The 25,849-nt window shown below is 43.7% G+C and overlaps 1 long non-coding RNA gene across 2 annotated transcripts in view; it reads left to right on the top strand.

The window, feature by feature from the left end:
* The window catches only part of LOC132424180 (uncharacterized), a 119,142-nt gene extending 93,689 nt beyond the window's left edge, over positions 1-25,453 (top strand). Inside the window, exons 4-7 of one of the 2 annotated variants that reach the window (XR_009519175.1) lie at positions 18,645-18,731; positions 19,119-19,264; positions 24,625-24,796; positions 25,383-25,453. This is a non-coding gene — a long non-coding RNA (uncharacterized lncRNA). Of the gene's footprint in view, positions 1-18,644; positions 18,732-19,118; positions 19,681-24,624; positions 24,797-25,382 lie in introns of those variants that run through there. The other variant, XR_009519174.1, reaches the window with a different exon arrangement.
* The last annotated feature ends 396 nt before the right edge of the window (positions 25,454-25,849 follow it).

The raw sequence follows: 25,849 nt of genomic DNA, 5'->3' as shown, positions 1-25,849 counted from the left end.
CTGAGGATATTCTCGTATTTTATGTATTTTTATTTCGTATGGATTGCTTTATTTTAGGTGTTTGTTGTTTTTTATTTATTCCTTTTTTTAATCCTCATTTTAAGGGTAATATTGTACTGGGAAAGGACAATTATTATGCCAGTTCCCAATTCTAAGTGAGGCATTTCCCCCCCTAATTAATGCAGAGACTCTAAAAGAATTTCCCCCGGCCTGGCCAGCCATTGTAATGCATATACGGATTATTCACGTGGTAATGAGCACATTCGCCAGTTCTTGCTCACACATACGAATAAAAGAAACTTTGAATAAAGATCCAAATGATCTTGCTGGGGGGTGGGGAGAATATTCCTGGAATTCGAACCAATCAACTATATGGTGTGTATATATTTGAAAAGTAGAGATATATTAGAAATATGTATTGAGGTTTAGAGTAATTGCACTGCACTAATCTACCAGTTTAAAAAGCCCACAGGATCAGACTAAAAAAAAAAAATTTTTTTTAACTTTTTGGGAAAATGCTCAGGTTCAAACATTTTGCAAGAGGGAGGAGAGCAATATTGTGGGAAGTTGAAGTAGTTTTGAATGACTGTTACTGTCTGCATAAAACGAGAGAACTCTCATTCCCCCTCCTAGACCTCCATATCTCCTAACCAAATGAAAGCCAGAATATTTTGTTTGCAGATATAAATTCTTTTGATAAACTGCATTTGAGGAAAATGATACATATTTCATCACTCATTTGATTGGGTTAAATGTTTCCCCCAAGATGTGTAGTTTCATGGCTAGATCAATATTGAACATATGATATTTTAATTATAACATGATTTCCAAGAAGGGGGTAAACCCTTAAGCTTGCCCAGAGATGATTATCTCCCAGTGCTAAAGTTAGTTGTTGAGTGTTCAGTTTCTTCCTCGGGATATTATCCTGCTCACTAAAACCATTCAATTTGCAGTCAAAGGGGTGAATTTAATGTTTTGTTAACCTTATACACAGAATAGAAATGTGCAGAAGGATGAGATTATAGTTTGTTCCCTCTGCAATTTTTTTTCTCTCCCTGCACCCACCCCCCCCATACTTTAAATAAAGAGTGTTAAAATATTGCTGAGCTGTAGTAGATTAGCAAGGTTTCTTGCCAATGCTGGGAAGCCGGTATTACAGACGGTCCCAGGGGGAAATGGCTCACATTAACCACTAAATGAATATTTGACAAGGGCTCATTCGGAGGTATTATTACTATAAACGTGTCCCTACTGGACTTTTCAAGGGTCAAAGAGCAACGCTTCAATTAATTATTTAGTCTGCTAGTAGATTTGGTTGTAATAGCTGTACTTATTTCTAGAACCGACACAATCTTACAGTAGGAAATCTCAGGAGAATCTTCTCCATCAGCAATGCCTTGGATTGAAATACACACAGAGCCCTGGCATTCTATAGCTGACTTTTTCATAAAACATTTTTCTGGACTGGGTGTGTGTGTGTGTGTGTGCGCGCGAGTGTGTATGTGTGTATCGGGGGAGGGGGATTATAGTCTCTTTTTCTATTTTATTTACCATTTTTGGTTTAAAAGAAAAAAAACAAGAGCGTAATAAGTTGTCTTAATTTCTACATCATGTCTAGCATAGTCTTTTAGGGCCTTACAATGTGGAGAGAGAGGGGAGGAGATTTATTTATAACCTTTGCCTTTTCTAAGTGGAGATGTCACAGGATTTCGGAAACAGGCAGGCTCTGAGTTTAGAAAGGGTACACATTCCTGTTTGCCAATAAATTTCGGGTATTAAAATGGAAGACTCCATAGGTTGAGTACTCTGAGTTCTAGTAGTCTCAAAGTAAATTGGGGTACCAGATAATCCCTCCTCCCCTCCCTACCTATTGGTCTGAACATTTCCAGGTGTAGTGGGGGGTGAGTGTTCCATTTCTGCCATGTCATAAGTTCCTCTGTGACCCCAGGTAAAATGGGAAGGGAATGATTTTGTGAGTAAGATTCTTTAACAATAATATAAGGTGAATGAATAAGAGATAAGCTGCAAGGGGTGGGGGGGGCGGGATGCAGTAATTACAAACCCAATTCATTCAGCTTTTCAGAACTTTTGTTGTGGGAGCTCCATTGACGGGGTTTTGAGCTGCCACTTTTCTCACATTATAAAGAACTGATCAGCGCCTCAGGGGCACAAGAAATACTGCTTAACTGTATAGTGATGGGGTCTTCTTTTAGAATCCTTACAAGAAGAAAATTAAACAGTGCCTTTGTGTGCACAAGGTTTACTTTTCAGCTGCTAACAGTTTATAGCTAACTGCTCTGAGATTGAAGTTTGACTGTGGTTTGATCGCCTGCTAGTTGGCACTGGTTATTTATTTATTTGTTGTAATTAAAATATTTTTAATATTCTCCCCCATTTTATTTCTTGCTTTTGGAGAATTTTGCAAAACAGTTTCTTATATTTTGTTTTGTGGAAGGAATTTCTTCTGCCCTGAGCTTTAGCAGAGGCTTGAGTTTACATTCTCCAGCACTTCCTCCCCCCACACCCCACCATTATTGCCTTAAAATAATTTGCATCTCACTGTTTTTTATGCTGCCTCTCCTTGCTCTCAGAGCAAAGGCTGCCTTTCAGGACAGCTACAAGTGAGATTGGGGGTGGCGGTTGATTTCTTTCTTTTCGTTGCTTTCTTTTTTGACCGAAGTTGGAAGGTGGCTGGATGGATTTCCTTAGGGACCTCGTCTATGAGGTGGATCCCTTAAAGACAGGAGAAGAGGGAGAAACTCCTGACCTTTACTATGAGAATATGGATTAAAGTCCAAAGGGAAACAGCTTCCGGAGTTCTAGAGTGAACAACTGTGGAAAGAGCTTTCCAAAGATAAGGAAATTGCCCAAACCAGAGAATTGGTTTAGTATCTTTCATAGTTATTTTCTATTAAAAACTTTCCTTGAAATATGACCTCTGATATCACCCAGGCAGACTTTGTAACCTCTCTCTCTTCTGACGATGCTCTCCGGTTTTACAATTTTTGTTTTCAATTTCTTTATGTTTGGCTTACTTGGGCTTTAGGAAATAATGGACTCGACTTTCTTATTTTAACTAAGAGAAGAATTCTCTTTGGGTGGGTGGGTTACTAAGACAAGGCCACGATTTTCATTGGCAGAGAGCTCTCTTTATGTATGCGGGTCTAGATGGATTTTATTTTTACATTTTGGTGCAATGGTGATATTTCTGATTCAGTGAGCGGTGCACTCAGTTTCTCTTCAAAAGCAAATGGAACGTCCTCTCATTTCAGGACGCAAAGATATTTGCTACTTCTGGGATTTTGGACTTGAGATGCTTGCTCTACTTTGCAAAGAAGTGTCAGGTGATTTAAAAGGTCCAAGGAGTCGCTCGTTTCATTACCCTCGTCTGCCTGCATGTACAGAATGAAATGTGCGCTATTAGTAAAGATTTCGGCGCCTTGAGCTATCTTTTGCCTCCCTACCTGGCCTTGGGTGCGGGGCGCGGCGCAGGACTGTGAGCGCGCGGGCCTCCCACCCGCTAGCCCTAGGGAGCGCGCCGCGCCCAGCGCCCGGAGCGGATGCGCGGGCAGATGGAAGCTGAGGCGGCCAAGCGCCCGGCGGGGGACCTGACGTCACCGCGGCCCTGGCCACGGCCCTCTTGGGGCTCCCTGGGAAGGTGCTGCGGAGGGCTCGAGTTCTCTCCGCCCGAACCCTGCCCAAACGGCCCGATTTCCTTTCTTGGCCCTTGACCGTGCCGCGACGGGCAAGTTTGCAAAGTCCCTCGCCCCTCCGGAGTCCTCTATCTCCTGTACCCCAGCCCACTCCACGTTGACCTCGTGACGCCAAAGATGGTTCTAGGCCCCAAGCTTCCCACATTAGAGGTTGACTGACTCACGTTCTGCCTTCCTCTTGACTTTAATCTCAGACCCTTATTTTAAAGGGGTTATTTGTCCCTGTTTGGTGCCGAGGCTCAGCATGAGTTGTCTCGCTCTTAGCCCTTCCCAATGCCAGAGGCTGCGCATTGGCATGGCTGTGGGAAGCCACAGGAGCTACGTGGGCTCCCCGGAAAGCCGCACCCCTCTAGGATCAGAGTAGGTAGGGATGGGAGGATGCAGATCCTTCACTTCCCCATTTATAAAATAGGGATAATATATAGTTACCTCGCAGAAGATGAGTACAAAGCCACTGACGCTAAATAGGAGTAATTGATAGCTATTACTTTTCTTACTGTCCATTGGAATTAGGAGCTAGGAAGGCAAAAGCTTCTCCTTTTAGACTCCAGAGATCAATACAGAAATTCGGGTTCTTCCTCTCCTTTCTGGTCTTGAGCGGTGAAATTAGCCTTGTTCAGACCACCCTTCTTCCTTTTCCAGTGCCCTTCCTGGCTTAGGGTTCGTCTAGGAAGTTATCCTGCAAACTTGCCACCCCTGGGCTTCTTCCTGAAGGGAGGGATGCCGACATTCCGGGCAGGAGCCGCCCCCCCCCCCCCACAGAAGGCAGAAAAATAATTACTGTATTAAAAGGAGCGGTGAATTCTTCCCGAGGGTTCTTATCGCTGGCGGCCAGGCCAGAGCGGGACTGCGCCCCCATCTCCACCTCGTGACGTCAGGGTCTGCAGGGCCTCGGGGATGAAATGATTCGTTTGAGTGTTCCAGAAAGGGCAATGCGAACACTTGCAGGGAGAGGCCAGGGGAACTGGTCTCCATCCCCAGAACCCAGCTCCAGCTTTTGAGGCTACAGAGGCTGTCGCCCCTCAGCATAACCAAACACCAAGTAGCCAGAGGCTTCACTACTTACATGGTCACGCACACAACACTCATCACTGTGTCACCTTGGCACTCGATATATTTATATAAACATAAATACATATTTATATATTTACATATATAGGTAAACAACTATATAGTTATTTGATTTGCTAAGTAGAGTTTGTTGTGAGGTCTGAATGAGTTGATTTGGGTTTACATTTGTTTTGTTTTGAGACGATCAACGAGTTACACTAAAAGCCTTTACCAAGTACACCATATCTTTATTTTATTTAGCCCTGCGTAAGTTTCAGTGGTGGATGGAGAATTGGACTCCCCAAAGTTTTCCAGTTCTAATATGGAGCCATGGTTGGGACAATTGCTTCAGGCTTGCCATTGCTATGCCATTTCCATTTTCTCATTCCTTCTCCACTCCTAATAATTTGTGTAGCTTTTAATAATCTTTTGAGAATCAAGAAAGACTTGCTGAGAGAACGCCTTGGAACAGTGATTTAAACTGTAGATAAGAAAGACATTTGGTCCGTGCACTCCATGTAAAATGGATAGAATTATTTGTTGAGTGAAAGCACCTCTGCATTTCTCAAGTTTTGTTTACGAACCGATTTAATTCATTGACTGCCCTTGCAATGGGAGGGCTTCTGGGAACTAGGCCTTATGTTCTGATATTGGTTCAGACTAATGATTTACTGAGAATTAGCCAATATTTCACATGCAGTCAGTTTAGTATCAACTCACATCCAGGTCGATTTGACTATCACACATAACTCAAATCTGGGTTATTGCATAACATTACAGTTTAATCAGCCTGAAATACTAAATGGCAAACTTGTGTTTTCCTTCTGCTCAAAGTCCTCTTCCCTTTCTTTGTTTCCCCCTTACTCCCACCTTCAAGGAAAATATCTTAAAATTAAGTTTTCCTTGTGAGAGTTTGTTTACTTCAACTTCCGTTAAACTAGGCTAACACGCTCTCATCAGCTTTCTAAACACTCTCTCATCGGCTTTGTAAAATGGTGCAAAAACGTCTTGGAGTCTAAGATGGCAAAATAAACCTGAGCATATGGGGGGAAGACATCGTTGTTAGAAAATTGATTTAAATATTTAGCTCACACTTCAGCCTGATGCCTCCCGTACTACTCTTTCTTGCTTTGCTCACTGCCCGCCCCTGGCTCTTGGGTACCTCACTTCTATTAGCAAGCTGGTTCACCAGCATAAATAATGAATGCATTTCGAGCTGCCCTTCTGATAAGATAAATCAGGGGCTTTTCTCTTTTGCAAGTTTCTGCTTTCATTCCCATTAAAACTTCTCCATGCACCATGCTGCAGTGTCTTTCTGCAAAACTTACTCTGCCCATGTAAACTATGGAGGTATGTTTTCAATAGGAAACATCAGGTAATCTTTTTTTCGAGAAGCCTTACAAGTTAAGGATACAAAATATTTCATAGTTAGTTGTGTGAGCTTCCAAATTAGCTGCATATAAAGTATTTTAAGATTTTTTTGGCTGTCACTGGCTGGCAATACTCATTTTGTGTGTGTGTGTTGGTTTGAAAAGCAGGAAGAAATGTAATGAATTGAGTGCTGTCAGAGATGTCTTCTGTTTGAACAATCTGCGATGGGCTGAATGGCAGGGACTCCCTCATCCAGTGCAGGTGCAGTAGAGCTGGGGAAGGGGGGAGGGGGGCTCCCTCTGTTCAGTCAAAAAGCACCATTCTCCACAATAGACCACACACTGACAGCCAGCGTGACATCAACTCACACTTTCATACTTTTCCCCCATCCATAGTTCTGAGTTCACAAAGTGGCCATACAGTAGCCTTGGTTAGGTTCCTTTAATGAACATTTTGTGGCTCCATGTCCGACATTGAAATCTGCTGAGCCCTGGGAGGAACAAATAGATTTTTAATCGCGAGCTCCAAATCAAAATGTATAGCCATAGATATTTAAAGTTAAGCTGGTCTCTCCACTCTCTCCCAATATCAATGCCCACAACAGCCCCCAGATGATCTGAAAACTCTGAGTTAAAAGTTCTTCTGAGATTTACTAGGTTCCAAGGCACCGTTTTCTGATGTCTGGAGAGAGACTAAACAGGAAAGGAGGGAAGGCACGGATTTCGTGTATTTATTTAAATTTAAAAGAACCCTAGTATTTTATTGTGCTTCGTGAGAGGATTAATCCTGCAAATGAACGAACATTAATCTTGTGGAGTGGAGTCTGTCCCCTTTTGAATTGGTTTTACTGGGAGATAGAGAAGGGGCGGGGGTAGGAAAGGCAGCAACTGTTCGAAAACTCTCGGCAAAGATGCGACCACTCTTTGGCTGCCCCACCACTGAAGGGCCGGACCTTGGGGAGATTTTACTGTACATCTGTTTAAACTCGGGCCTCGGGGCCTCAAGTTTTAAATGGAATTATTGAGGGAGGGAACGCTACTAGAGAAACTATTCTTGTCAATCCCTTCCTGCCCCCATTCCCCACCTGGTTCCTACTCTTCTCCGCCCCACCCCCTTCTGACACTTCTTAATCTGGGATCCGAGCGTTTAGTAGAAAGTGGGAGGAAAGAAGGAGGAAAGGACCTTACGGGCAAGGAAGGTTCCCCCACCGCCGCCGCCGCGCGGGGAGAGATCCCCACGGCCCTGCCACTGGCTGATTTCCCTCTGTCCTCGGACTTGCTGAAGCATCGCGCCGAGGAAAATTGCTCCCTGTTCGCTTATTAAAAACCATGTAACCATATACATTTTTCACCGCGGCAACAAAAATATCAACTTTCGAGCCCTCGGAGCAAAACCTTTATCATTCGCCTGAACATTGTTGTGCAGTGGGTGGGGGGAGGGAATAGGCAGACCTCCCAGGGCAGAAGCCACAGCTCTACCCAACTCCCGCCTCGGGCGTGGAGGCAAGGAGTCGGGAGTCCGGCGGGGCAGAGCGCAGGGCCGGAGGATTTGGTGTGCAGGGTGAATAGGGGCCAAGTTCTTTGAAACCTCACATAACACAGGAAGAGACGGGTCTTACCATCTCTGTGGCGCCCTTTGCTTGTGACTACAACCAGTTGCCCGTAGGCTGCGATGAGTATGCCTACGGCGCCTACTAAAGTCTGGGCCTCGGACGAGAGGCGTCTCCCTCCCCTCGACACGCTGCCCTCCACTGTTTGATAGCTGCCGCGTCTTCCGGCAGGTACACACCCACAATTAATCTTTCTTATTAGAGCCTCCATTCTGCACCCAAGGGGCGACTCAAACCTATTTAGATTTCCTTGGTTGGCTGCACAAATTTAAGTGGGCAAAGAGTTATAAACCTAATAACAGAGGGCGAGAGAGAGAGAGTGATTTGAGTAGAGAAGACGCAAGATTCACTAGGCGTGTAAGGATGCTGCGGGCCATGCCCTCCCCAGGCCCCCGCCTCGGGGTGCGCTCCAGGCTCTGGGAAAGGCAGCAAACCTCCCGCGCACACACCGCACTCAACATCCATACGCACACCTACACCCCTACCCTTCGCTCACTGAGATTGCCTCTTCCGCATTTCTTACAAACCCCTCCCAGAAAGGCGGAATTCTCAGAGCATCCCAAACCAGGGAACTTCCAGAGAACCAGGGAAGGTTTGCACTGTTTGGGATTAATTGAGAATAATTAACACTGGAGACCGTTAATCACCACTTTGCTGCTCTCTCCCTCCTTTCTGGTCTGCGGCGACTGCCTCTCTTGCTCCGGCTGCCGGCGCGGGTGGGTTCGCTGGTGAAAGTGAAGACGTCGCGGTAGCTGTCACCCAGTTCGGCTGTACTTTTTTAAACGCTCGCATATTGTTTGATTACTAATTCGAGTTAATATGATCTTTATGGTAACATAACAGTGGATAATTGGCCTTTTTTCCTGAACAACAATGTAAATCACAATCGCTTTATTATTTAATAACGTCAAACGCTTCGTTGGATTGGCCCCGACCGAGAAGACCTTTTCTTTCTAGACAGTGTTGTGGAGGAAGAACAATGAAGATCTAATTGTGGAGATTTCATAAGTTGGCTCCCGTAAATGAACAGCTTAGATATGGAAGTTCCAGCAGATGTGGGCACTATTCGCCGTAGAAACTCTACCCCCAACCCCCAATGCATACAGCCCAAACACTCTATTGGAGGGTTTTTTTGTGGTGGTGGTCCTCAGATCCTAGCAACCACCTAAATCTTCCAGTAGCAATTAGAGCTTTTATCGGGCTTGCTCTTCAGCCCTTTATATTGCCGATTTAGCATCAGGACATTGAGTCCACATACCAAATTAGCGCAACTCCTGAAGAGCCACAGCCACTAATGCGCCCCTTCGGTCACTTTGGTTGTTGGACACTGAGAGCACCGGCCTGGGGCTCTTTAAAAGTCTTATTTTGTTTTGATTTGATTTCAAAAAACGGATTCACCAACGCAGTGTCTTGGAATATACTTTTTCAGGCAGAGTTTTGCCAGGGGCACGAGCCATTATTTTGCTAATTGCTTGCAAGAGCGGACGAAACCCAGAGACCCCTCAAATGCAGATGGCAACGCTTGGAAGGAATGGGTCCCCGCTGCCCGAAAGAAAGATTAGTCACATTTGCCCCCAAAGCTTCAATTCTAATGGCTCTCCGTCGCGGCTCTTGCCGTAGCAGGAGGACGGCTGTCTCTGGGGTCTTAAGACTTCGGAGTTCTTTGCAAATGGGGAACCCTCACCATTTGGAATTCGGAACTAGGAGAGAGACTCCGAGTCTACAGCAGGTTTTGTTTTTGCGTGTGCCCGCCTCTCCATTTTATTCAACTTCTACTGCCTGTCGGGAGGCAGAACAATTCGCCCCCCCCCCAGGCCCCAGCCCCGCGCCCGCCCGCCTCGCTTCTAAGATAAACAGGAGGTGCGAAATGCTTCGCCTGCACACGCGCCCTCGGGGCCCCTCTCCCCTCATCCCCCGCGCACCGACTGTGCAGCTGTCCTCGGCCCAGACCTGGGTGGAGATACCCCCCTTCTCTTCCCACCCGCATTTTAAAACCATCACATAGACGGTTCTAGAGTCATGTTCACATTTTTGGCCCCCTTCCAATTTCTTTCCGGTCCACTCTCCCCCTTTCTGAGAACCGAAAAAGTGACAAGGAGAAGAGTTGGGAAATTGAGAGAAGGCCATGTATTTTCAAGTTATCCCCCCATCCCCCCACCCCCATCCCCCGCCCTGTTAAAAGTGTATTTTACCACAAGGAGTGCATTAGGAAACTTTCCCTAACAGGACTTGGGCGCAGTGTTATTCTTCTCTAGGGGCCCGCTGGCCTCCCCGCCCCCGCTGGACAATGCGCGCTTTGAGGCTCGGTGGCCTGCAGGCAGCGGGAGACGAGGGGACTGGGCGGCCTTCCTCCAAGGGGCCCGCAGCTGGGGGAGCGCCGGGCAAGGAGCAGGGCCGGGGAGGCGGGCCACGCAGGAAGAAAAACCATAAAAGCAGCCCTCCACAGAGGCCCGCTTTAAGGACGGGAGGGCAGGGCGGCTGGGGAGGGGTATGTGAGAGGTTTTGCGCTTTGTTTCTTTCTTATCCCCCCTCCCCGACCCCCCCCCCATCCAAACATTTTATTTCGACACAGAATTAGGCAGCTTACGTTTTCCAACGCCCTCGCCCTCACTCTTGGGTACCTGGTCTCTGGTTAATAATATCTCAACCCGGGTCTTTAACGCTCAAATCGACCCAAGCCTGGCCCCAGCCTTTCTCAACGCCCACTCCCCCCTCCCCGCTCGGAGTGCCAAGCCACAGGAAAATCCCCCCGGCCAAGCATTCTGGGACGCTACTTTCTAGTTTGGGGTCTTTTTTTTTTTTTTTCCCCCAAAGAGAACACCACCACCCTCCCCTCCAAGCAGCCTTAGGCTAGGACCTCTGGAATCAGCAGAAGCCCTCGGAGGGTTACCATATTGGTGGAAGCATTTGTCTGTTCTTTTAAAACTTATACCAAACCGGGCGCCAGGGCCACGTGCTGTGCCTTCGAAACGCCGCCGCGGGCCCTGGCTTTCAGCGCCGCGGAAGCCTGGCTGGCGTGGAGCGGGCGCGGAAGCCACGGGCAGGGGTTAGGGGCCCGCGCTGCGCCGCAGGTCCGGCCGCAGCGCTGAGTGAAGCGAATTATCTGGAGCGTGTTTGATCTGGGGCTGCGTAATCAGCTTCTGCTTTATTTGTTTGTTTGTAATCTCATATTTAGCAAGCTGGGACGGTGGCAGCAAGGGAGAAAGGAAGGGATAGAGGAGGGGGCTTCGCAGTAACCACACCCCTTCCTAATGAGTTAATTTCCATATTTGCGCCTCCGGCATCTAGCGCCCTCTTTTTTCCGACGCTACCGTGTTGTTGAGTCTTGCGCAGCGCAGACGCCTCCACTCTGGACTGAAATGAAAAAGCTCGCGGTGGGAGCAGAAAATTGGTCTATTGATACATTCGCTCCGAGTGTTGCTTGATCTTGGCCTCACCGGCCGCCGATTGTTCCCCCCACCCCAAATGGGGCGCACACGGATTGCCGAGGGCTCGCAGACACCTAGGCAGGTAGCAGACAGAAACTGACCTTCCTGCCTTTTCCCGTGCTCCAACTGTCCGACCCCACGTCCCTTCCTTTTTACCCAACTCCAGATTTTTTTTCTCTCTCTCAAGGTGAGGGCAGTAAGGGCAGGGTCGCATAGAAGCGGGGGATATAATCCCAAACGAATGAATCAAAAGTGAAAGTTTCAAAGTAGATCCCCGATCCTGATCGAGAAAAGTAATGCTATCTTGCACTCGAGGGAGTGTGCTGGCCCGAGTGTGGGTATATAAGAGAGGGAAGGAGAGAAACTGAGGTTGTGAAGTTTGTCTGTACTCTGAGTGGGTTAAAAGTCGTGGCAAAGACAGTGAAGTTTTGGAAGACACTCAGTAGAAAACTCAAGGCGGGTTTCAGGTGCTTCTAACCTGGTTTCCTATACATTTTCGTGGTGAGTGTGCTCAGAAAATTGGAGAAACAGACTTTAACAATGGACTCACTCCCCCCTGACCCCCATCACACCACCCTCCTTACTTTGCCGCGCGCGAACTAGGGTGTGGGCTCCGGCTTGAGCTCCAAAATAGCGTGGTTGTCAATTGCGAGCTGTAGCAATATCAAAGTGAACTGTCCCAAGTAACTCTTGTCTAGAAGCTGGGAAGAAGCTTAAGCAGCTCGCTTTAATGATGATTTGTAGCTCGGCAAGGGGCACGGACAGCAAACACCCCGCAGGTGTGTGCCGTAACACCACCATCCGGACTTGAATGTAGATTACTCTGGCGATCGTTTGATCGGCCCTTTGAAACCCTTTACAATTGCCTGTGACGAACGGCCAGTCTCAGTTTTACTCTGAATAATGCCTTGAGGGTAAGTCCTTCGGGCTTTTAAAGAGCGCCAGTATTTTTTTTTTTTTTAAGAATAAAAAAAGAAAAACTTTCGATTTTGGTTTAGACATTGTCAACTTTGAGTCGCTAACAAGCATCACTCAAGCTATTCAGTACTTAATGACCGTTACCTTTGCTGTCTTACGGATACAGACGTACATATACATATATATATGAAAACGAAGTCATTAATTTTGTCTTCTTTAGTTCCAAACTGCCCTGCCTGTTTATAGATGTTTGTATGGATGTTTATTATAAACCTGCATTATTATTATTAATGCCATTGTTAATCTTGTCTTAACTCTCCTTCTGTATTCTCTCTGAATTGTATCTGTTTGGGCAAGTGAGAGTTTAACTTAAACATTAAGACTTTCCAAAGTAAAACTCTCTAGTTTAACCCTCGCCAACACCTTCGCACAAACCCCCATCACCAAAATGAAAAAGGTAGTGCTATTCAACCTTTAATATTTACTTAGAGTGTTTACATAAGAGGAGGAAAATGAACTTTTGTCTGAAATGTGCAACAAGCGGCACTTTGATTTCATAAAATACATGTCAACAATCGCAAGAGCTTATCCAACTAGGGTAGGGGGTGGAGGGTGGGAGTGCAGTTGAATTAAAGGCCCATTCCTGCCACTTCAGACTACAAAGGGTTACACATAAATAAGTGCCACATTTGCCTATTGCAAAAGTTTCCTCGGTGCTTTCTAAGTCACAACAGGGGAGGGGGAAAGCTGTCGTTTATTATCCAGCTCTGGGCAGGAGCAGACCCCAGTACCACGAGGCTCTTAGCTTTGGCCGGCAGAAGAGGGGTAGCCTTTCAACAGCAGCCCCCTTTGTTCTCCTGATCTCTTTCCCAATTTCAAGCTTCACTTGCACATCCCAAGTTTGTGTGTTAATGACGCTATTACCATCTGGCTTGCCCTACTTTCCAAAAGATATAAATCTCCTAGCTCCATTGCTCGCATTATCATTTAAGTGCCACCATAGCCAGAAGAAAAAGATGCTTTCAAGACTCCAGATTCTCTTGCACTGACTACCCCTGGCATGACTCTTCCACTATATTTATAGACTATACATTGGGTGCAGGAGAGCCCCTTGAGAGACCTGATTTCTCAAAAGCTGTCCCTCCAAGCCAAGGAAGACACGCTACTGGGTGAAAGGAAGGCTTCAAATAAATTTCTCCTTAAAATATTTTTGTTTTGTTTGCAGCAGGCAGATCATATGACCCGACATCGTTTTACATGCCTGTGCCTTCCTTTCTCCCGATTTAGGTTTGTAAAAAGTCGTGGTGCAACTGCCGGACATCCAAGACGTACCACTCTTCTAACCCTGTTTTGAGTGGGAGAATAGACATATCTTTATGGGTGTGGAGACAGGGGTGAAGGGAGAAAAAAAAGCCCCGTGAGGCAACTTTTGAGAGCTAGGCCAACTGCATCCCTTCTCTTAAACCCTTACTTTTATAGTGCCTGCATAGATGTGTACATGTTGTGGGATGTACATACCTCTAGCTATAGATCTAGATCTGCCCCTCCTTTCCTAGGTAATCAGTGATTTGCGTGTTTTGAGCACAAAAGCTGAGAAACTACAACAAAAAGAGTTGGGCTGGCTTGTGAGTGGCTCCACAATGACGTCATGTATCTGGCCAGGTCTGAGTGAATAGAGCAGAGCAGTCTGCCTCTGCGTGTGTGGAGTCTAGGCTCAGGCCGCTAGCTGATTTGAACAGCTCATTTCCCTTTGAGGGCTTTTACTGTTTGTGGCCCTAGACAGCCACATCCAGGCGCATCTCTCTCCTTGTGATGTACTCTCTCTCCTTCCCCATGCTATCTTCACAGAGGTGAGTTCCACTAAGGTCAGCCAACCCCACAGGCTGGAAGTGGAATTGGAAAGGTGAACTTCCCAGGTTCCTAGGAGAAGCTCTTAGAATCATCAGGATTTGAGCAGACCCCCTGTCCCTGTCTCTTAAAAAAAATCTTATCTGACAGAGAAAGCGTCTTTAATAAAATACATTCTTCTTGAGGGATGAAAAAAATCACCTGTAATATATTCCTAATACTTTGATCTGAGCACAGAAGGTACCTAAAACAGTGATTAATTTATATCACACCAGTGTGGCTGTTTGCATGCAAAAGCCGCTTTTTTTTCCCCAGTTCACTTTCCTGCTTTTTCTCCCCAAACTCAAAAAAGATCTTATTTAGAAATGTGTATCCCTATTTTTTCCTTTTGAGAATATTATCAAGTTGATATGAACAAACTGCAGAGGATATACCATTTAAGTAAGATGCACTTTTAATCACTGATCATTAAAATGGTTATGTTAAATATACTCAATTACATGCATGACTTAACTCTAACAGTACTTTCTATTCTCCCAGCTGCTCACGTATTCCTTAACGATAGTCTGCGGTAGAAACTTGATTATGCTGAATTCATACATTTCGATGGATTTCATCAGCCTAATTAATGCCTCAGTGTGGTCCTGGGGTCTGAATGAACCCTTTACCATGTTTGAGGTTAAAGGCAGTATTGGAATGTAGAAGGTTTTTCTTTCTTAGTTACTCATGAGGTACTTTGGAATTCCACTAAGCAAGGTAGGTAGCAGTTGTTAAACATAGAGCAAAACAAGGACACCCATCCCGATGGCAGATAAAATGAGGCTAATCCCTCATCCTTACTTCCACTCAGTATTTCTGGATTTGATAGACAATCTCCAAATATTTAGTAAAGAGGAAGTTACCACCTGTCCGTTGTACCTTAAAACTATGCTAAAAAGGAAAAGTTGAACATAGATTTATAACTGGTGGCTAAATAAATTTCCTTTGATTCATCAAGGCTGTCCCTACTCCCCGCCCTTCTTCCTGCTCCCATAACTTTCAGACGACTTTCCCCCTCCATTTCAACTTTCATGTTTCCCAAGGAATCACTCAAGGCCAGTGTTCCTGAGAAACTCCAGTCACCCCCCGTGTGGGTAACTGCATTCAGTCTTTTCAGGTGTAAATTAACATCTGAATACATCTCAACCTTACTGACCCTTGCTACCACCATCACCATCCGGGCCTCAGCAGAGTCTCAGCTAATCTGCACTGCCACAGTTGGCAGGGCAGACTGAGGTTGGATTTCCCAAACCCCACCCCCCAAAAAAAGGACCAAAAAGTGCTCGTGTTGCCTGTGAGATGAGTACTGATATCTGTCCATGTCCAATGAGACACCTGTGGAAGAATATCATTTAAGACATATTTTCTTGGTGGTCAAGGAAAGAAGTGTACAGAAAGAGAAAGAAAAAAAGAGATGGCGGCATCTTTAAGAAATGTCCCAATTTCGGCAGGTGAAACTTGAAACATTTACCTCACTTTGAATTCCCAAGGACAAACAGTTCATGCCAGAAGAACTTCCCTCCAGCAGGGGATTCACTGACTCAGATCCTAGTGGCAGCAGGGCCACATCATACCTCAACATCAATATGATTGAACAGGAAGGATTTGAGATCTATAACCAAATTACCACCTTGGAACTTTGGGCTTGTTATGCTAATGTAATGACTTCTGTAGTAAGAGTATATTTTCAGAGTTGGAAATTAGCTTTTTAGAACGCTTTGTGTAATGACAGACATTAGACAGAAGAGACAAATGTGCCAGCAATGGTGGCACAATACTCCTGGCAAACACCCTGGACCATTTTAACAGATAAATGGAGACCCAGATAGTATGTTCATAAAATTAAGCTGAGAGTGAGTTTGGGGAACTGGGTGAAAAAACAGGTGCAGCTAGAACACTGCAGTGGTGAAGATGCTCTTGCTATACCCCGCTTTTCTCTCAGACCTAGTTGAGTAGCACCATGCATTGCTCAGTCCCTTGGGGTGGATGCCTGGGTAGAAAAAAGAGAAGTATTACATAAATAGCACTGCGAACAAACAGTTCTTCCAGCTCATGGTTTGTGTGCTCTTAAGTTTAGATTGCAGACAGTAAGGGAAAGAAATATTTTCTGTGTGTGTTGAGGGGGAATGGAGTTGGGGGGGGGTGTATGAAAGCATAGAGAGAAATGAACAACTTAACAGTTTAGAGCCATGTATACACTGGGGTTGTCTAGTACGTGTCTTGTACCCAGAGTATCAAATCTCTGCACTGTGTGATTAAGAATTCAGGCAAATCCTCAAGTTTGTGGTATCGACTTCATGTGGTTTATGTCTTAAGAATCGAGGACAAGATGGTTTAGTGCACCACATTTCTAAGTAATAATAATAATACTCTCCAGTGTATAGGGCTGGGATAGGATCAGTCATTTCTGATCATTGTAAACAAGGTAAATTCACACACTGAAAAAGTATCCAAGAAAAGAACTCTTTTCATCAGTTATCTGGATGTCCTTAATGGACATCAGAGCTCAGTCAATCCCAGCCTGGTCATTGTGTGCCTAGTTCTTCCCCTCCCCGTCCCCTGCTCCAACCCTGGCCCCACCCACCCAGGACAGTTACTTTGGAAATAAGTGACTTGGTTCCTGGATGGGTTTTCACCCCTTCTGCATGACACAGGTTCCAAATGTCAACTTGCAGCTATGGAGAAGCCTGTGAACTATGATAATGGATAAACTCTACTGTGTTAACAGTCCCGTTTGGGGCTAGTGCAAGGTTGCCAAGACAGTCTGAATGACTTGGGGGTTTCTGAGAACTTGTAAAATGAGGCCAATTTGAAATGTTGGCACTGAATGCTGAGCTTTTTATAATAGCCCACGTTGTCCCATTTTCTTCTAGAGTTGAATAGGAGTAAAATACCTGGCTGGATGCAGTGGTTCTCTGATGACAAATGAACTAATTAGAGGTGGCATTTCTTAGTTCATCCCAAAGATCTTAGCCGTGGTAGATGTGGGAAATGCAGGCTCCAATAGCTTTAGTTTTAGAAAGGACAAGTTTTACGCCTTCATGCTTTGAAATTATAAACAGAATTTGTCTCACCTAGCTTGCTACTGTCTGATCCCCTGTAGCACTTTTCTTTGTATAGGTGGGTCCAAGTAGGCTAAGGGTAACTGTACTATTTAATACGTCAGTTCACTGGCAGAGCAAATCTATGAATGAGATTACCTTTCACTTTTGGTGCGTAAAGGATTCACAGTATGCCAAGGTCATGAGGCTTCTTGGCAAGGTTCTTGTGAGATAAATTAACCTTTTAATCACATAATCTATCAGGTGGGGTAGATTCCACAGTAGGTCCACCCAGTACTACTTTTTTTTTTTTTAATGCCAGTGGTCAAAGAAGTCAGTGAGTTAAAATTACTACATCGAAGATGAAAGGGGAGAAAATACAGATAAGGAAGGATGACATCTTCTTCATGCGCTCACACGATATGGCAGCATGTACGTGGCAGACTGTAGAGAGAAGGCCAAAATGCAACTAGAGACAGGGACATTGAGGCAGAGAAGGAGCTTGCTGGAGATTATGGGTTCCTGCTACTTATGATCAGATGCCATTCAGTTACTTTGGAGCTGAAGGATTTATATACTGCAGAAATCCTGATCACATTGATGGTAATGATGTAGGACTTCAAAGGATGGGTGTTGAAGTTGTTGAACATTTAGTTTCAGATTTCAACTCCAAAATCCAAATCTGAATTGCTCATTGGTTCAGGGAGGGAAATGCCTCATTTGAAATTGTCGTAAGCTCTATGAGAACAGACAGACTTAGATGAGGTTAGAAATAGCTTTGAATCCCAGATCCCAATACTCTTATACTACTTGATTATAGAAGAAAAAAGGAGCACCTGGTCTCCAACAAGGAGAGAAGCCTATCTGAAGTATCTCAGCAGGTCCATCCTTAGCCGATCACAGAGACCACTGACATTTAAGCCGTCTGGGTAGTTCTGGTCTCGTGTCATCCAAACAGCACATTTTTCAAACTCAGAAATGCCAGATCGTGTTATTTCTGTGGCGAGGGGCTGCTTAGGATCTGTGACAGCTGAGTTTTTCCTATTGATTATGTGACAATGCAGTTCATTTATAGAGTTCAGGGAAATGAAAAAAGCTTCCAGTGTAACAAGGAGACCCTTAATTCAAATGCTGTGTTGTATTTAAATGCAGAAATCAAAATTCAAGTTGGAGAAAGTGGAAGAGTGAATTTAACTGTGAACTCAAACTTTTATAGCTAAATCAACCTCCGAGGAGGTCTGTGACTGATAATTGAATCTGAAGCCATATGATCAGGTGACTGGTTTGTAAACAAACCACGCAAGAAATCATATCTTACATAGAGAATTCATATTTAGATCAGTGTATGTGTTTCAAGTTGCTCCTAAATTTAAAACACATAGTGAATCCAAAACGTAAAAAACAAATCAAAGGGCACTCTGTGAATCCGGTGGGGGGGGGGGGGGCGGGGACGGGGGGAGTTGTTGATAGAGGCACTGACATGCAAACACTCTGAAAGATCTTTTTCAGATTTATCTTAAATTCTAAAATGATGTAATATGCACACATTCTTCCAATGCATCCACAGGTGAAAATATCATCATTATTTCTCTTGAGCCTTAATTCCTAATGATTTTCTCTGTCGCAGGATACAGACAGGCTTGCAGAAGTAACTAGACGTCCGACACACGCCAAAGTCTTGCGGGCCCAGGATTTCAAACAAAAGAAAACTCGGGTAACGTTGACTTTAAATCAAGGGCGCTTGAGACCGTAGACACGCGCACCCAGCGGGTTAATTGGAGGAGAGGGAAGAGAGAAGCTCCTCCTGCAGTCTGTATGAGTCACGGGAAGAAAGAGAGCCAGGGCTGGAGCAGGCGGGTGGGAGCCCAGCGGGCCTGCACTGCGCGCGGTCCCTGGTTCGGGGGCGGTGTGGTGCCGGGCAGGGGCGGGGCGCAATCTGGGAACCGCGGACCCGACTGCGGCCCGCGCCTTGCCCACCCGTTCGTGCGTCTTGCTTCTTTATTGCCTGCAAGCCGTCCTGAACGTTGAAGGCGCGATTATCGACAATTTGTCAGCCCGAATTTGTCGCTAGCAATAACTTTTGGTGGCGTTTCACTCTCAGGCACTTGAGTTTTCGGATGAGGAAACTGGTGGTGGGCGAGCACTGTCCTGTGTTCTGCTTCTCATTTCCACGTGGCCCAGGCAGCAGGCAGAAGAAGGAGAAGGAACGTTAATCCGACTGCAGTGACTCCAGCACACAAGCCATGGGTATCCAGGGGAGAAAACTGGTTTCATGTCCTACAGAACTCTCCCCTTCTCCCGAGGTCCCTCATAAAAGGGTCCCTCAACTCCATCTCCCAACCCCCCCACCCCCAAATGTGTGTTCTTGGGCCCACAAGTCATTTCGGCAACCTGGGACTAAGTTATGTTTTTTTTGTTTGTTTTGCTTGCCTTTTCCTTTGCGTTTGTGGGTGCGGATGTCTCTCAAACACCCAGAGCCAAGGCCCTCACTCTAAACTTGAACCCTTCACCTTTGTGTCCCTCTTCTTCCCTTCTTCTGGGACTGGTGGGTGCGGTGGCCAAGAGGCGGCCTTTCCTGAGGATGGAGCAGCTGGGGCAGCTGCGATGGAGCAGCTGCTGTGCCTTGCCCCTCTTTTCTCAATCATTAAAATTCAATTTCAAAATTTCTGTCTTGAACAATTTCCTAAGGAGCCTATGAAGGATGCCAAAAGAGTGGGCCCCTTTTCAAGCGGTCGTGTCTCAGCAGAAGGCAGCCACTGGCCAAGTTGCCCTAGGCTGTGCCCTTCTGGAGCAGTGCAGTGGACAGTGTCTAAAACAGAGGGCTGTGCCCACCTGGACTGAGGGAAGAGGTCTGGCAAAGTCTTAAGGCAGGTCAAGAAGATGGGGAAGGCAGCCAGCTTTTCCGTCATCCACACTGTCGCTGGAGCACAGCCTGGTTGGTCCTGGGGGTGGAGCTCAGAACCAAGTGAGAAGTTCTCACTCTTTAATCTCACAATTCCTCACTTAATTTCTTCACCAGCCTCTCATCCTTGATTCAAAAAAAAAAAAATGTTTGTATATCTGAAAGTTCCCTTCTGCTAAGGAGTTTCCCTTAACAGCTCTTTCTCCTTTGGGTGAAGTCTGCTTCTGGGAAAAGGGGAGAAGACTAAAGTGTTTTGAGAAACAAAATGATAGATGCGCACACATAATGTGGTGTAGGTAGCCGAACTTCACCAGGAGCCTCGAGTAGCCAAGCAAACATTCTTCTGACCCAACCTCAGAGTCTTTTTTCACTCCCTGCTCCAAAACATTAACATGTAATTAGTACCCAAAATGCTTTCCTTAACTAACACTCATTGGAACCTATGGAAAGGATATAACATTTCTTTGAAATTCTAGATGGGAGTTAAGGACTACCTGACTCCTATTGCCTTCACCTCTTAATCATACATAACTGTCTTCCTAATTTACCAGCCTCCTTCCCTATAAAAACCCCTCAGCATACCTCTTACTTTTTCTCTACCCCTTACTCTTTTTCCCTCTGGGGCCCTGAGCCAGATTCTCAGAATTAAATCATGATCTTCTCCCAAATGCCATAACAAGTTAGAAGGGGAGTTTGGGGATTGCAATGAAAATACATGATATAGAAAGTAAATTTTATAGTTGAATGCAGTTGACAAGTGGCAGTTTGGGGTATCAGCAATGAATTCCCCATTTTTCTACAGGCCTCTTTTTACTTCATTTTTAGAATCCACTGATCCTAATAAAAACAAGTTAAAACTGAACTAAATTAGAGAAATATTAAAGAAAGACCAGATTAAGCCCTTTCTGGACTGGCAGCGATCAAGTCTTACATAGCTCATGGTTATTTGGATAGACTTTCATACCACTGGAAGCTTAGACTAACACCAAAAGCCCTGCTTCTCAGTATTTAATTATAAACCTGGCAGAGTGCGACTCTGTACCAATTAAAAGAAAATCAATCAGTGCCTGTTAGCCATAACAAATCAATAAAAACAATTAGCCGGAGAAATAATATCAACAACATACCCTTGTTACCAAAGTTTCTGAGAATTTTGAAGCTTCCTACAGCACATATTATCATATTGTTTCACTACCTGATTTTGTGGAACTTCTGCTTGTGTGGTACCTAAAGTTGTTTCCTGGAAGTGTAACTTGAATGAGTTTTACAATTATTTTATACCATAGCTCCAGAATAACTCTGTCTTCAAGGCTCTGAATAGGTCTACTGGTATGGGCTTTTAATATCCTTTCTGCCAGTGAGGAGGCCACAGGTTGTAGTGGAGAACTTACTAGACTAGAAGTGCTGAGCAAGCTTTAAGTTCCAGTTGAGGCATGTAACTAACAATGTGTAAGGAAGGAAGTTTATGTTCCTGGCTTCATACTTTGCATACGTAAAGGAAAGAGATAGGACCAGATAATCTCTTAAATCCCTCCCAATCCCTCAATTCTGTAGTTCTATAACAAACTGGTGAATTTTCAACATAAGAGAAGACCCAGGTCTATGGATCTTCTAAATATCTATTTCATTGTCCTTTTAGTAGAAATTTATGCAGAAAGCTGACAAATGATTTTTGGTCTTTTCCTGGGAGAGATCCTAACTTTGACTTGAGGGAACCAAACTAAGAGACTTGGCACTCTTTTCTTACATACAAATGAACCAGTGTCTTATGCTTCAACTTCTTTTCCTTTTCAGATCCAACTTAGAAATAATGTTTCACTCAAGATAAGGTTTGTAGTTTAGGAGATTCTGGTCTGGCTTGCCTCACTTTAAGACTTCTATCGTCTCTTTTCAAAACCTGAGGAGGACCTCATTTCCTGTTTGATAGTTCTTCATGCTTTGCCAGCCTCCGGGTCTTTAAGGAAGCTTGCCAAGAGCTCCCGTCTGGGGAGGACAGTCTGAGTTCATCATAGAGAATGAGCTGGCACCACAGTTGTAGTGACTCACCAACCTCATTGCCCCCTTTGCAATGGCAAGAACCACACTATCTAATTGAAAGACCTGTGTTTTAGCAAAGTGCAATTGGATCACATGGCAAAATCATCTCAAAATACATCTCCAGTCTTTCCTTTCACTGGATGTTTTAACACAAGACAAGAAAGGAAATTATATTCTGAATTATATTTTCGGTTCTTTTTTTTTTAAATTAAGATTAATTAACAGATACTTGGTTTTATGTCCATTCTGTTCTAAGAATTTAGTGGTGATTACAAAGCAATGAAAATAGGTCACAGCAAAATGAACATTCAAGATTAGGTTAAAACATTCCTCTGAAATTTCAGTATTCATTTCTGGAGTGTCAGTTACTACATTTCTGTAATTCATCATTTTTTCTTTCTTGGCTTAGAGTCAAGATGAGAAATGATATTCAGACCAAAGACATTGTTTTGTTACGTACCCACCGCTTTTTAAAATGCAAACCCACCCTCTCCTCACCAATGCTTAATCATTTGTGTGTGCTTATGTTCACACACAGACACACCCACACATGCAGAGTTGCTGGAGGAAGTCCTTTCAAGACTTCCAGGACCTGGATCATGTAAGAGGCAGATGAGAAAATTAAAGGAGGGCCAGAGAAATAGCAACACTAAGAGTCCATTATTTCACTTTACAAAAAGTCATTAAACAGTACACAGGCATTTTTTTTTAAAGCAAGTATTATTATAATTAAATAATATCATACTTCTAAATTATTATGATTCTTATCTAATTTCAAGTCACATATAGGAGCCATTTAAAAGTATTTTGCATTACAATCTGTCACCAAAAATCAACTAGTAGAGTTTTATAATGTGTATAGGTTTACCCCATGGGGAATTAAATTTTAATTCATGAGTCTTTCCATTGTTGTGGAACTTTAGGACAAGATAGCATTTGGTATTAACATAGAAGAATATTCTATGGCTTTTTTTTCACTTTAAATTGCTCTGAAAGAAACTGCACCTTGATTTTTTTCCTCCTAGTATTCTTTTGTTATGTTAGAGTATTTTCACGACATTGTTTTTAATGTAAACATTATTTTATTAAGTCATTTGGTAAAAAATTTTTTAAACTATATAATAATGGCCCCTTGTTTTTCTCCTTTTATTATTTCAAGCAAAAATGGACACTTTTCTCTCAGGAAAAAAAGTATCGAGTATGTTTTTGACCCAAAAATGATTATTTAGTTACAGTATTTTTCCCCTACTAAATTAGCATTTATGGTAGATCTTATTTCAAAGCTGATTATTCTCAAAGAAAAGCAGAGAGGTATCAGAATTTCCAAGTAAATTAGGCTGTTTAAGACGTATTTTAATACATTATTCAAATTGTTGTCAGATATTGGTTTAAAAAAAAAAAAAAAGCAGTATCTGTTCCAAATGTGAATTTGGTTTTTGAAAGACCTTACAAATTCCAATTTCTTTAGGACAGCAGAGGAGATTAAAGTCATAGACAATTTAGAGCTACTTCAGTTTTTTTTTTTTTAACTTTAACTGTGATAGGCATTTCTGCAAGGTAGGTTTTAACATATTTTTTTCCTAATTTTTTTTTTTCCCTCCTTTCAGTAAGAAGGATAAGCTTTTAGAGTACCCAGTCACCGTGGTAACTGCCAAAAAAATTCTCCTGAAGTTTGAAGAGGTCAGCTAGCAGGGTCAACAACTCTGGCCTCTCTCTGAGCTCGGTCTAGCATGCCCCAGCCTGCAGTTGGAGTGTCAGGCCAGATCTGACCCTGGGAGGTGGACTATTCCGGCTCTGATATAAATTTTTTGAGTCAGTTCATGGCCTGGACTCTCCAGGTGGCCTCCAAAATCGATTTTGACCCCCTGACCCTGTCTCATGGAGGCATAGCCTCCACCCTAAGTAAGGATTTAGCCAGGAGTGACAGCTTTCCACTGAGTGTTATTGGGGACAGTATAAACAGTTTGGAAAGCAAGTAAGGAGGTGTGAGTGCTAGAAATCATTAAAAGCACATTAAAAAACAATTAAAATTTTTTTCTTTGCTTAAAAAGAAGTTTAAAATGTGTATTTCTTATATAATTCCTATGTGATTTGTAAGATTTTGTAAATCAAAGAAGAGGTTTGAATATAAATAGTCAAGAAACCACACATCTTCATCCTTTTATATAGTTTGTTACAAATATGCAAGTAAGATAGCCTGACTTGCAACAAAATAGGTACAGCAGGGATGTTACAAGTAGGGAAAAGGGAAGCTAGTTGTTAAAATACATTAATAGATAAAGAATTTCAAGTATTTTATTTTTTTCAAGTATTTTAAATATTACATTTCATGTGCTTGTGTCTTGAACTGTTTACAATGTGAAAATATGGAATCTTAAAAAGAAATAACCACCACCTGAATGAAGATAAACTTGCGCTTCACTTTAAGTGCCTTGCTACTTTGTAAAACAAATAGCCAATACATTCATTTGGATATAAATGAGATAAAAATTATCAGTAGGGAAAGACAGATCTTATAGAGCTAAAGAGGAGAAAACAATAAATTAGTAGTGTCTCTGAATTAACTTTAAGTGTTTTCAATAGTTTAAGATATCAGAAGCTTGGAAAATAATGTTTGTAAATCATCAGTGATTCTTTTTCCTTCTTCTTCTTCTTTTTTTTCCCCCAGGATGCCACCCTGAAAGTTTTATTTTCTCCAGGAAAGTAGAGTTCTCTCTGAGAGCTCTAGCCTGTGAACTCAGTATGTAAATGTGGTCATCAAGCAAGACGGAACTGCGAATAGGGAAGATTTTGAATGTTTCTCTTTCTTAAAATCCTTCACAATATTCCTTCTTCCACTGGTACTTTGCTCAAAGTTTCCCCCATTTCCCAGCTCTGATGAAATGTCTCTAAAGCAGCCCTGCAGTAGCTAAACTGATTGTACTGTGAAGTTGTTGAGATGGCATTTCATCCAAATCCTTTGTAAAAATTAGATTTTAAGTAGGGGTGAATGTCTTTTTGGGGAGAGGGGACTAGGGAGAGTGGAAGAAGAGGGGGAAGGGACTGAGCAGTTTATACACATATATACTCTTTGTGTTTGAAGGCCTCTGTGTCTTGGCTTCTCACTATGTTAAATCCCTATTATAAAACTTATCTTCACAAAGCCTATTATAGTATTCTGAGAACAAATTGGACCATGAATAACTTAGTTGGAAGTGCAGATTATTTTCTACTCAGGGAAAGTTAGAGATGACAACAGCTTAGCTAAAAGAATAGTGATTAATCTTAAATAGATGGATTTCAAAGTTTCACTCTTGATGAAGAATACCTTTTATATTTCCCCTCTTCAGACTCATGTTTCCACTTTCTTTGTATTAAGAATTGTCCTAGTGATTACATTGTCCACCTAATACAGCATGGCTCTAACTGTAGATCCTTTTCTTACAGGTTGTTAATCTGTCTGAGAGGTGACCAGAAAGACACTCTACTTCCTATTGGTTAAATGTATGTTTTCGAAGTGGTACCCATGCTTAGACATCAAACTCACTGTTAGGAATATTTGCATAAATCATAATTTCTCAACTAGATAAAATTATTACTTCAAAACATCTTAGGGGCTTCCCTGGTGGCGCAGTGGTTGAGAGTCCACCTGCCGATGCAGGGGACACAGGTTCGTGACCCGGTCCGGGAAGATCCCACATGCCGCGGAGAGTCTGGGCCCATGAGCCATGGCCGCTGAGCCTGCGCGTCCGGAGCCTGTGCCCCGCAACGGGAGAGGCCACAACAGTGAGAGGCCTGCGCACCGCAAAAAAAAAAAAAAAAAAAATCTTAAATTTGTTTAATGCCCTATAGCTTACAAAGCACTTCTCGGTTCATAATTTTGTTTGATCCTTAGAATAATGTTATGAAATAAA

The sequence above is a fragment of the Delphinus delphis genome, chromosome 4 (assembly GCF_949987515.2).
Source record: "Delphinus delphis chromosome 4, mDelDel1.2, whole genome shotgun sequence".
NCBI classification, from domain to species: domain Eukaryota; kingdom Metazoa; phylum Chordata; class Mammalia; order Artiodactyla; family Delphinidae; genus Delphinus; species Delphinus delphis.
Note: the sequence above shows the minus strand (reverse complement) of the source record. Positions and strands in the feature narration are given on the sequence as shown.